General features: G+C 43.5%; 1 pseudogene; it reads left to right on the top strand.

The window, feature by feature from the left end:
• The first annotated feature begins 11572 nt into the window (after positions 1 to 11572).
• The window catches only part of LOC147904286 (caffeoylshikimate esterase pseudogene), a 1519-nt pseudogene continuing 216 nt past the window's right edge, over positions 11573 to 12875 (top strand).

Raw genomic sequence — 12875 nt, 5'->3', positions numbered from 1 at the left:
TCGACAATTGCTCGACACTGAGCGACGCTATTCAGAGGCCGACAAGCATGTTTTGGTGTTTTGCATTGAGAAATTTAAGCATTATGTGGCTGGAAAGTCCTTCTTTATACTCACTGGCACTGGTCTTACAAAGCAGGTTCTTCAATCACCAAATCCCATGGGCCGGTTGGCCAAATGGTTGGCAGTTCTACAAGAATATGATTTCTCTTTCAAAATTGTAAAAGGGGGTTGTTCCAACTTGAAGAATGCTTTGATTGATTTAGAGAAGTGCCTTGATGTAACCCTTGTAGCAGCCATAGAAGTTGGGGATCCTTGGTATGGTGGTATCCACAAGTTTTTGACTGCTTTCTCCTTTCCTTGAGAAAGTACAAGCTATGAGAGAAAGAAGATCCGCAGAGATAGTAGGCGCTACACCCTCCTTGATGGGGTGTTATACCGTCAAGGCATGGATGCGGTACTAAGACGGGCCATTGATGCAGATGAAGTGCCTAAGGTATTGAAGCATTATCATGATGGATTTTGTGGAGGCCACTATGCCAGTGACTATACAGCTAAGAAGATTTTACATGCTGGATACTATTGGCCGACCTTATTCAAGGATGTCACTTTGTATTGCAAAACCTGTGAACCATGTCAATTCTTTGGTAGGAAGGATTTGCGTCTTGGGCAACATCACCCAGTGATGTCCATCCATCCGTTTCAGAAGTGGGGAATAGATTTTGTCGGACCCTTGCCCATGACTGCCCGCAAAAAGAAGTATCTTTTGGTAGCCACTCAGTATGTCACTAAGTGGGCTGAAGCTATCGCCCTCTCTGCTGCAAATGGCAAGGCAGTTTCAAATTTCATATTTGAACGTATCTGCACAAGGTTTGGGACACCCATGGAGATAGTCTCTGACCATGGGAGTCCATTCTTAAATGAAGCAGTGGAGTTACTCATGGATCGCATGGGTATTGATCATCACACTTCTAGCATCTATTATCCAGCATACATGGGTCAAACAGAGTGGACCAATGGCCTCCTTTGTAAAACCATAGGAAAAATGGTCGCAGGGAATAGGAGCCAATGGGATCAGAAGGTCACTGAAGCCGTGTGGGCTTACAACATCACTCATAAAACATCTATAGGTCACACTCCTTTTGAGTTGGTGTATGGTACTGAGGCACTTTTACCTTTAGAGATAGAGATTCTGGCCTTGAGATTGGCACAGGAACAGACAGAAGATGAACATGTAGAGGCCAGATTGGTACAACTTGAGAAGTTAGGTGAGACCCGATGCCTTGCACTACACCAAACAGAGATCCAAAAGAATCGACAAAAGGCCCGATTGGATGCTAAGATTCACAAGGGATGGGAAAGACACTTTGCTGAGGGGGATGTTGTGCTATGCTTTGATAATAGATTGGACCAACAAATGGATAAGAAGTTTTTGCCACTGTAGGCTGGTCCATACAAAGTCATCAAAGAATGTAGCAATGGGTCTGTACAAGTTCAGGAGCTGCATGAACCATATGACAAGAAGGTGATCAACAAGCGTTACCTCAAGCCTTTCTTTGTGCGTGATGGTCCCAGGCATGGAAATGCTGTGTATTCCCTACCTGGGGGGGGGGAACTGTTATGGATAAAATTGTCTAAGGAAAAAGGCATTAATATGTATGTGTGTTTGTATATGTGGCAATAGTATAATAAAATATGGTGTGCATAGGGCCCAAGGTTGAGGTGGCAGGGCATGACCATGTGCCTCCCTTCCATGTAAGAGGACCCATAAGGTGTGTTGTACATAATTCATGATAGTAATATTATAAAATGCAAGGTGGCATGGCTCCTCCATGTGCCACCCCTCCACCTAGGCTGCATTTAGTAAGATATGGCTCAAAGTCCATGGGAGAAGCAATATAAAATAGGTGGAGATGGCTATTATATTGAGTTATTCCCTCCATATGGGATAGGCCCATGTGGGGGAGGTATAGAAGGTCCAAGAGAGCAAGTTAAGTAATGGGGAAAGTAGGATGAGGTGGCAAGATTCCTTGTGCCAACCCTCCACTTGTCCTCCTAGATGTTTGAACATATTATAAAATTGGAAAGAGACCAAGGGAGTATCATAGACTTGAGATAAGGGGCTTGATTTATGTGGAAAATTGAGGCAAAGGGTTGTCGCACACAATTGAGAGTGCGTAACCGCCTAGCCCACGTGGGAGACTTTTCCACACACACCATGCATGTGGGAGGATACATTAATGTGGAGAGACCCCCTCTTTTGGCTATAAAAGGAAGGGGCTATTCCTTGATGAGACACGCTCATTCTTGTAAAGCCACCTAGCTAGTATTTTGATATTTCCCTATCATCCCTTCTTTCAAATAAAGTATGGTTCTCTTCCCTTGATGTCTCCATCTCCACATTCCTCCTCCTATCATGTACATGCTTCTCTTCCCCCTCTCCTTTTCCCCTTGTGTCATAGTCTCCCTCTTCCTTCCCTCCACTTCTAATTCCTTTTTCCCTCCTATGACAACCATTCGCCCTCATGATCTCCTTTTCTCTATGGCCCTTGAGCGTCGCCATGCTTAGCCTCTAGCCTTTGGTCTCGAAATCTTTTCCGGCTAAAAGTAAGCAGAAGCTGCTTCTTATGTCTATGTAGTCCTTGGTTCATGCCTTCTATAATTCTTAGTAGAATGTGGAACTATCTTATATTTCATGGTCTACTTATGTGCTTTGCCAATGTTCTGGAAGGGCGTGGTTCAGGAAGTGGTGTTTGGTTCCCATGCTCACAAGGCAGGGGGCTAAGGGGCACCATGACCTAGGACCAAGTTTCTTAGATCTAGTTGACAATCTGAATAAAAATATGCTTATTTATTTTTTTAAAGTTTATGTTGTGGATATGCATATGCATCATTGTTTGGTATGCATGATGTGATGTGCTCTTTCTTTTTTAATGTATTTATTGGTCCTTTGTATAATGTAAGTTGAAATTGGTTTGGCATGCTTTATATAGAGTAGTATTGTGCTTTCAAACGTGAAAGAAGGGCTTGATTCAGGAAGTGGTGTCTGGTTCTTGCACTCACAAGGAAAGGGGCTAAGAGGCACCATGACCTAGGACCAAGTTTCTTAGATGGAGTTGACAACTTGAAGAAATATATGCTTATTTATTTTTTAAAAGTTTATGTTGTGAATATGCATATGCATCATTGTCTATGATGTGCTCTTTCTTTTTTCATGTATTTATTGGTGCTTTGTATAGAGTAAGTTGAAATTGGTTTGGCATGCTTTATGTAGTGTAATATTATGATTTCAAACATGAAAGAAGGGCTTGGTTCAGGAAGTGGTGTCTTGTTCCTGTGCTCACAAGGCATGGGGCTAAGGGGGCACCATGACCTAGGACTCAAGTTTCTTAGATCTGGTTAATAATCTAAAGAAATATATGCTTATTTATTTTTTTGAAGTTTATGTTGTGAATATGCATATGCATTATTGTTTGGTATGCATGCTGTGATGTGATCCTTCTTTTTTTAATAAGTTGATACCAATTTCATGTATGTTGGGCTATGATAAAGTTATTCCATTTCTTAGATTTAAAACTATTTTTGAATGCTCTTTTGTTTTGATCCAAGGATATGTTTGCCTTGGTGCAAACAACTAGGTTTTCAAGATGACGAGAGAAAACAAACGACACAAAAGACTACAATACATTAAAAAAGAGGCTTTTTTAAAGAAAGTACAAACAATGAAAAATGTCCTTAGTGAAGTTGCAAGTGCAGTGGTAGATGAGATCAGAAGTAGGTTTCCATGAAATGACCTAATGGAAGCATTTAACATCATATTTTCATATTTTTGGGTCAATGGATCTTATGAAAGTATCAAAGCAGGTCTAAAGAATCATTTGGATGCTCTCAAAAAGCACTTTGGACGGGACATTGACGTGGACAATATAAAGTACAATGGTTTGTTGGATTTTGGAAAGCTTTATTCACAGTCTTTCCTTTTTGGAGAAGTCATGCACCAGTAAAGTAATTTAATGGAAAATGCTCAAATGCAAGGTTCGATGGTTCGGCTTTGGAACGAGCTCTTTCACAATACATTCCTACAAGATAACATTTTTGAGTACTTCAAGCTTGCAAATTTATGTCAAACCTTTATTCTTGACTTAGTTGAGGATGAAAGGTGTTTTAGTACTCTCGGTTACTTGAAGAATAAGCTTCGTAATAAGCTAGATGATAACTTAGATCTTAGCTTGAGATTATACTCTTGTTCTTATGATGTTAGTAGCTTTTTGTATGATAGAGCATTAGCACTCTGGAAGTCAAGCTGTAAAAGAAAAGGCTATAATTAGCTTTTTTGGACTATTTTGCATACTCTATAGAATCCTAAATGCTAGCTATTTCATGTATTTTGAAATTATGTAAAATGGAAAAGAGAGAGTTTTCAATATAACTAGTTTTTAGTATATTTGTGAAAATTGAAAGTTTTTTAAATGCTCTAGAATATTTAGCCAAGTTTTGAAACAAAAATTATAACAAAAGATATAATTTGCCAATGCTTTGAAACTTTTAAAAATAATTTATGAAAAATTTTGCCAGTATATTATAATACTATATTTCTATACCTTTGATAAAAACATCCCTGGTTGCATCAATGGTGGCTCCTCTATCACCAACTCGCGGACTTGTCGTCGTACTTGCTCTTGTGTTGGCCAATCCAACAGCTTGTCACCTTTCTTGGGGGTTGGCCCATGCAACTTGGTACCCGCACAAGTGATTATGCTAATCTCCGAGCACACCAACGGATCATCATCAACAATGTGTACCATAGAAGTGCTGGACATTTTCCCTGTCATCTTTTGACACTCCGCTCGTTGTCGATCCCATTTGTGAGCATCTAGACACTCGTTCTGCCAATGGCCTTCGCGTAAGCAGAGCAGTTAGGATTTCGGTTGATTTTGACCTCGGCCTCGACCTTTACGTCTGCATCTGCAGCCACCACCGCTCCCGCCTCGTTGGAATGACTGTTGTGATTGGAACGATTATTGCAGTTGGAACGATTGCTGTGGTTGCTCTTCTTGCACAAAAGATGCACCCGGATTCTGCTGCTGACCAATCGCTCTCTAGCCATGCCCATTATAATGGCATCCCACTATGTTGTGGGTATTAGTTAAGCAAATTGCGCACCAATTCGCATTAAGGGCACACTCGACTGCGGAATGACCAGGATTGTAGTAGTGAGTGCACTAGATACCTGGCAAACCTTTAGGTAATGATCCTTCTCTAGAAGCCAATAGAGCACCCTTGCCCCCTTTAGAGGCTCGCTGGGTCTTTGTCTTCGCTTTCAAGTCAGATTCCTCTGAACTGGTATCTTCAGAGCTTTCGTCAGAGCTAGCCACGTCAGAATCTTCATTCGCTATCATCTGACTTCTTAGATTTTGGCAGTTTCTTCTTGGTTTTACTTTTTGAGGATTTGTGGTTCTTTGCTATCCTCCTGTGTAGAGACTCCCCTGCTTGTACTGCTTGTGCCATGACCACCATGAGCATTGTCCGCCGTGTCCGATCCACTGTGGCCAACGCCATCCGCAAATCTTGGAACAGAGTCTTGAAATGAAGTGGTCGTTGAGTACCTCTTGAGCAGGCCGATTCGCTTGTGGCACACATTGCAAGAGTAAGTTGAATTTGGATGCATAGTCCTCCACATCCTGATCTCTCTGATCCAAGCGTCACAATCTATCCAGAGTTTTCGGAATCGTTTTTTCCTAATGAAACTGTCTCAAGAATGCTTTGCGGATGAGATCGTATGTGGCAAAGTGATCCATTGCACACTCTGCTAGCCACCGTGTAGCCTTGCCTACTAAAGTTGACTCAAAAATTGCCTCCTATTGAAGTGGTACCAAGGGCAGCAGATTGTTAACCTCATACACCTTCTCAAACTATCGCACATGATCATCCGGGTCATTTGATTTTTTCTCCACAAACTTGGCATACTTGACTTGGCCCGCCATCGCGGCATCTCCAACGTTTGGTTCTCCTCCTCTTGATGGCCCTCCTTGATCGAAGAGATTGCAAGAAGCAGCCGAAACCGCTGTTGGAGACGAAGATGCACTCAATACCCGATGTCCACCATCAAGTGAGACTCGCACCCACACCCGTGGCAGTGAAACTGAATGAGAAGGCATACTTTGATGCCAGTCCACTCCTCCTGAAGAGCCTTGCGAAAGGATGTATCCATGCTCGGGATCACTGTTCTGTCGTCACAACCGCGTCGTTGGTGTTAAGGACTCAAGAGGTCCTTGCGAGTGTGTGCACATGCATGCCTACTGGGAAGATAGCAACCGTAGAATTTGCTGCTAAGACCACCGGATGAGATTCTTCACTGAGATCTCCGCACTTTCTCGACCGTAAGCAAGGTGCTGTGAATCGGATCGCATCCGTTGGAGCTCCTCTTGAAATCCACGGATGTGCCTTCTTACTGCAGCAATCTCCTTCTGAATCTCCGTCAGAGTGAGTGCAACGGCCTGCAAACCTCCATGAGAAGTGCCTCCGCAATGGCGGTAAGGAACGGACGACATGAGCGCAAACAAAAAACCTTGCCACAAGATAATCAATTGCCATATTGTGAATCCCTTTCGTGATGGTTCGTGATGGTAAGAATGCACATCGTGATTGCCAATGTGTAGCATCATAACTACGTGCAGACGCTATGAAAAATAAAAATAAACGATATGCGTAGCATCAATAGATAGAATACAAAGAATGTGAATAGAGACACAACAAGGAGGATATCTATATTTTGGAGCAAGAGCTCTCACAACAACTGTGTAAAGAACATCGGAATGCTAGTAATAACATGCGTACAAGAACTGTCTGACAGTTAGAGAAGAGACTGTTGAAGACTCAACCGCTTGGAGGACTCAACCGCCAATCATTGCAGCTAACCTACCCTCGCACACCCCTCAGAGTCACTGCTACTAACCCGCATGGTTATGCAATAACAGTTTTGTTCACTGCAACAGAAAGTATGGGTCATTTGTCTCATTCCCCCCAGAATCTATGACAATTGCAAAGTTATCCCCCTCTTCCAGACAGTCAATGAGGTCATTAAAACTCTCCCCAAACTATGGTGCGTCATTTGTCTCTCCATTGTTTGTCACTCCATCTGAGAGAGAGAGAGAGAGAGAGAGAGAGAGAGAGAGAAGAGAGACAAGAGAGAGAGAGAGACAAGGGGAGAGAGAGGAGAGCAAAACAGAGAGAGAGAGAGAGAGAGAGAGAGAGAGAGAGAGTGAGTGAAAGGAGGGAGGGAGAGAGAGAGAGAGAGAGAGAGAGAGAGAGAGAGAGAGAGAGAAGAGAGACAAAAGAGAGAGTGAGAGAGTGGGGGGAGAGAGGAGAGCAAAATAGAGAGAGAGAGAGAGAGAGAGAGAGAGAGAAGAGAGACAAAAGAGAGAGTGAGAGAGTGGGGGGAGAGAGGAGAGCAAAATAGAGAGAAAGAGAGAGAGAGAGAGAGAGAGAGAGAGAGAGAGAGAGAGGGGGAGGAGAGAGGAGAGAGAGAGAGAGAGAGAGAGAGAGAGAGAGAGAGAGAGAGAGAGAGAAGGAGAAAGGGATGGAGGGAGGGAGAGGGACGGGGGGGAGAGAGAGAGAGAGAGAGAGAGAGAGAGAGAGAGAGAGAGAGAGAGAGGTGATTGGGTTGAAAAGGTTAAGCAGTCTAAGTAGGCTCGGCTAGCCTATAATGGCTTGCTAACGTGCAAGACAACAAATAGAGATGAATGTGATTGTTCCGGCTAGCAATAGCTATATATTAGCAGAACATGGAGAATTAGATTAAGGGACACATATTGGAAGGCATAGGTAGGTTAAGTCAAAGAAGGCTAATCGAGACCATAGTTAATCATTTTCATGATAGAGGGATAGACATGTCCAACAAACACCAAAGACAACACATTGCGAAGGGTAGAATGCTACAAGAAACGGTCCAATAAAAGAGCCATAAATGCTAGAGATCCAATGTGAAAATTCCTTGAAAAGAACGGATATTTGTTAAGAAAACCTAAATTTGATTCCTAAGATCCCCACCTTGAGACCTGGCGGAGTGGGTGTTGAGCCCATCACAGACGGGTCATTCTCACTCCCATGTCTTCACAGTTGCAATGTTCTCACAATTGTCATGATCCCATATGATGCATGCACTGTAGAAACGAGAAAGTTTTCTCCTTTTAATCAGTTGGTTGTTTGAAAAGCCCCATATGCTATGCAGACCACAAACTCTAATTTTCTCACAATTGTGCCGGCTTCTCCTTTGCACTTCATCCACTTTCACTTCATGGAACACTCTATGTACTATAATATTCTTAAGGCTTTGTTTACCGTATGATGAATACGTGCTTGTGGAGAGATTGGCTGTAAGCCATGTTACAACATCATGGGCATCATTGAGTTTTTCTTGAGGGCATGCTAATTGGTGTTGAAATAGAGCTTGCTTAATAAGGGATTTGAACCTTGAGATGAAGTAGAATCCACGTGTTGATTTAAATTGAGAGGCAGCACCATCTAATGTTGTTCTATATTTTTTGCATGGTGATTTTCCTTTTTCAGCCATTCCCAATGCAGTAGAAAAGCATGCTGCATAAATAGGGTGTCATATTTCCTATCATCTGAAATGTAGAAATGGTACGTCCATTGCACTAGCCTAGACTCCTATGAGTCAGCCAAGCAGATTGGCATCAAGCGTGGAAGAATCAAGCAAATGACTTTACGTGATATGCACAAGAATTGTTATCTACTTGTTGTACCAGTGAGCACTTTGTATCTCATCTTGTTCTTGAAAAGAATAATTTTCTGCAAAATCTATGACAAATACAATAGTGTCACGGGGAAAATTGGAAAGGCACATCCTGAACTGCTTATCTTGCTAGCTAGCCGTGAAATTGTGAAGCACATATTTTGGGATGGATTGAACCATGTGACCTACAAGCTCCCTTGGCTGGGTGCTTGACATTTTCAAATCTCCTCCATTTTAGAGCAACATGGTTGTCCTCCCTCATTTCATTTGGATAGACATTGAATGTCTTCTTCTTCAGCTTCAAACTACAATGCTTGCATGTGCCGCGAATGCATTCAATCCTGTGCCACTCACGGTCTCTCCCTTCGGACAAACCACTGGCTCCCACAGAGACCTTAGGCTACAAAACCTACCCTTCCTTGCAATACATGATGAGGATCTAGGTGGCCTACAGACTGCACATTCATTAAGGAGGCATGGGCATTGATCCCCATGGAGCAATGCTCCAACACGACCAGATCTCAAGTCATTCATAGCTTGTCGGTCTAGGTCAAAGCTTATGTGTGTTTTGCAACAACAAACATTCATGTCTTTGAGTTTCCTGACGTACCAGGGCTTACAATGCTCAAAGCTCCTCTGCCCAATAGAAATGTTCGGATTTTGATCCATAAACTTGAGATACAACTTCGTCTATTGACCCAACTTGCAATACATGATGAGGATCCAGGTGGCCTACAGACTGCTTTGGGCAGGCATGGGCATCGATCCCCATGGAGCAATGCTCCAACACGACTAGATCTCAAGTCATTCATAGCTTTTTGCGGGCCAGGTCAAAGTCTGAATGTTTTGCAACAACAAACATTCATGTCTTTGAGTTTCCTGACGTACTAGGGATTACAATGCTCAAAGCTCCTCTGTCCAATTGAAATGTTCGGATTCTTATCCATAAACTTGAGATACAACTCCGTCTGCTAACCCAACATGCGGGAACAATAGAACAATGAGCCCCCTTTTTGCTACTACTAAAAGAATACAAAACACAGTCTAATTAAAGTATATAATGAAGCAAAACAAATTTCAACCACCGCGCAGGTTTAGGACAGTCACAATTTCAATCACTGGGCTAGTTTAGGACATGTTTAGGACAGTCACAATTTCAACCACCGGGATGGTTTGGGACATTGTCACAGTTTCAACCACCGGGATGGTTTAGCCCGACGGTCTCAACTTCACATATTAGACAATAACAAGTATATTGCTTTTCATTTCTGAATTTTTCCATTAGAAAATAACAATATATTACTTTTCATTTTTGAATTTCACAATTTAACGGTGGTAAATTAAATTTAACGAATTTAAGTACTAAGAAACACAATAATTTCAACCACCGGGCTAGTCATCAATAACTAATGTTTGTTCAACCACGCTGGTTCAAAACAATCACATAACTGGTGATTGAGCTGAAGCAGCCACGATTGCATGATGTTCCAACCACCGAGCTTGTTTAGTAAAATAAAAATATATTGCTATTAATTTCTGCTCAACCATGCCGCCGGGCTAGACAACAACTAATGTTTGTTCAACCATGCTGATTTAGGACAATCACATAACTGGCAATTGAGCTGAACCAACCTATGGTTGCATGATGTTTCAACCACCAGGCTAGTTTAGGTGTTGGTGGGGTTGTTACTCTATGAACTTTAGGGTGTAGGCTAAAGCTTATGAAGACTCAAGATTGGTAATCACTTGAATGGCCTAATGTTACTGCCTCGAATGCTCCCACCAATTGTGACACCACAGCTCCTGTTCTTTGCTGCTGCTATGATGGCAATAATCGAATGCGTGCATCTGCAACCACTTCTTGCTACTACTGCTCTGCAAGGAGTCTTATTTCTTCTATTTCTCCCTTCGTAAATGTTGCAAAAGTGTCTTCCGTTGTTGATTTGATACCGTGCTAGCACTTTCCTCGACCCGCACATTGTTCCTTGTGCCTTGACCTGGCTTTTGAGATTTCTTGTCTCAAAAGCCATGGCGAGCTGCATGTTGCCATTGGCGCCATGGCCAGTCCAGAATAGACCCAAAGAAGCTAGCTAGTGAGGCAAGCAAAAAATAGAAGACAACTTACCCAAAAGAAGACAATGGCAAACCAAAGTTTGCGCAAGGTCACATCGAGGTGCAAAATTTGTAGAGTATACGGTTTGGTGTCAATTTGTAAGAAATTTTTTCTCATTTTTCATATGCCTTGTTAATAATTGTGTTTTTGCAACATGTAAAGCATTTGAAGCGTTTGACTTCTTAGAGTTTTGAATTGCTTCTATGAAATTATGAAGCAAACTGAGGGGCACTTCCCTTGCTTCAGATAAGTGGTAGCACTTCCATTAGCAAGCTTTACGGGGTTCACTAGTGTTTGAACTTTGCATTCTTATGCACCTTCGGTTCACACCACCCGCTGGCTAGCTTTCATAAGGTGGAGTGAAGGGATGCCGTCTTAGTTGGCAGGAGGGACGAGCTCGGACACTGACACAAAAGATTTGTGTCCGGCCTGCTACATGATTGACCAATTCCATCTCCTCCAACCACGACACCAATCACACGTTGGTGGTGAGAATTAGCAGCTTGATGACCGTCGGGTGGTGTGAATCACCAAACCGACAACGGCCATCCTCCAATCCGATTTCGTGCTCCATGAGGTGGGGGCTGGTGTGAAAGCACCTTAAGGAGGGTATGGGTATCATCCAAGAACTATAAGTTTAGCATTGTGAGGGCTAGGTCATTATTGGCTGCCTTTCACGTCACGACAATTAAACGGTGGGGGTGCAACCATATCTAACTGGTCAAAGAGGCTGCCACACCCATTTAGAGTGCTGCTTGCCATAGCTTCTACTGCTCTCTCAAGCTCCCTCGCTTGCAGCTATGGCCTACTCCCCCCTCACAAACTTCTGGGGTTCCACCCCTGAATCAGAATTCTACTCCTCCCATGGCATCTCCCACCACACTTCCTCCTTCCAATCCCCCTTTGGCTCCTTGTTTACCCAGTCCTGGCTGCCTCTCTCCTCCAATCCCCCTCGCGGTCTCGTCTTTGTCACCCATGGCTATGGCAGCGACACCGGCTGGTCCTTCCAGCGTATCCCCATGGCTTTTGCCCAGTGGGGTTTCGCTGCCTTTGGTGCCGATCTGCTTGGCCATGGCCGCTCAGATGGCTTGCATGGCTACATCCAGGACGTCGACAAGATGGCTGCGGCTTCGCTCTCTTTCTTTCAATCTGTGCGCGAACGCCCAGAGTATGGAGGCCTGCCCAAGTTCTTGTTTGGGGAGTCAATGGGCGGAGGTGCGACCTTCTTAATGCTCTTGCAGGATCCGCAAGGATGGGACGGAGCCATTTTCTCCGCTCCTCTCTTTATCATGCCTGAGCCCATGAAGCCTTCCAGATGGCACCTCACAGCCTATGGATTGCTTGGAGGGCTCGCGGAAACCTGGGCGGTTATGCCCAAGAACAACATGATAGGGAAGGCACTAAGGGATCCAGCCAAAGCAAAAATGATCATTCAGAATCCAAGAAGGTATTCTGGTCCTCCCAGAGTTGGGACCATGCGGCAGCTGAGCAGGTTGTGCGACATATTTGCGAAGAGGTGCGGAGAAATCGATGTTCCTTTTCTTGTTCTTCATGGAACAGCAGATAACATAACTGCACCAGAAGGAAGCCAAATGCTCTACGATAAAGCCAAGAGCACAGACAAGACTATCAGGCTCTATGAGGGGATGTATCACTCGCTCATTCAGGGTGAAACGGACGAAAATAGCGAGCGGGTGCTCTCTGACATGAAGGCTTGGCTGGATGAAAGAAGTAAGCAGACTATCGTCAATGGAGAAAAGCATACAAACAGTAACGCTGATCCTATCGCTTAAGATGTCGGCCGTTCAATAAACTAGGAAATTAAGTGTAGGGAAGGTCTAGAGCTTCTCTGGAAGCCATGTTTACAGTGTACAACGCATTATAAGCCTATTCTTGACAACAGATATCAGCGTTCCAACTTGTACTGTGATGCATGTCTGAACAATTCACATGAGTATCTACGTACGAGAGGTTAGGTTTCATCCAGCCGAAGATCTGCACGTATACGTT

Source organism: Dipteris shenzhenensis, chromosome 2, assembly GCF_047967505.1.
Source record: "Dipteris shenzhenensis isolate YYH24624 ecotype China chromosome 2, Dip_SZ_1.0, whole genome shotgun sequence".
NCBI lineage: Eukaryota > Viridiplantae > Streptophyta > Polypodiopsida > Gleicheniales > Dipteridaceae > Dipteris > Dipteris shenzhenensis.
The sequence above is the reverse complement of the archived record's forward strand: the minus strand, read 5'-3'. Positions and strand labels throughout refer to the sequence as shown.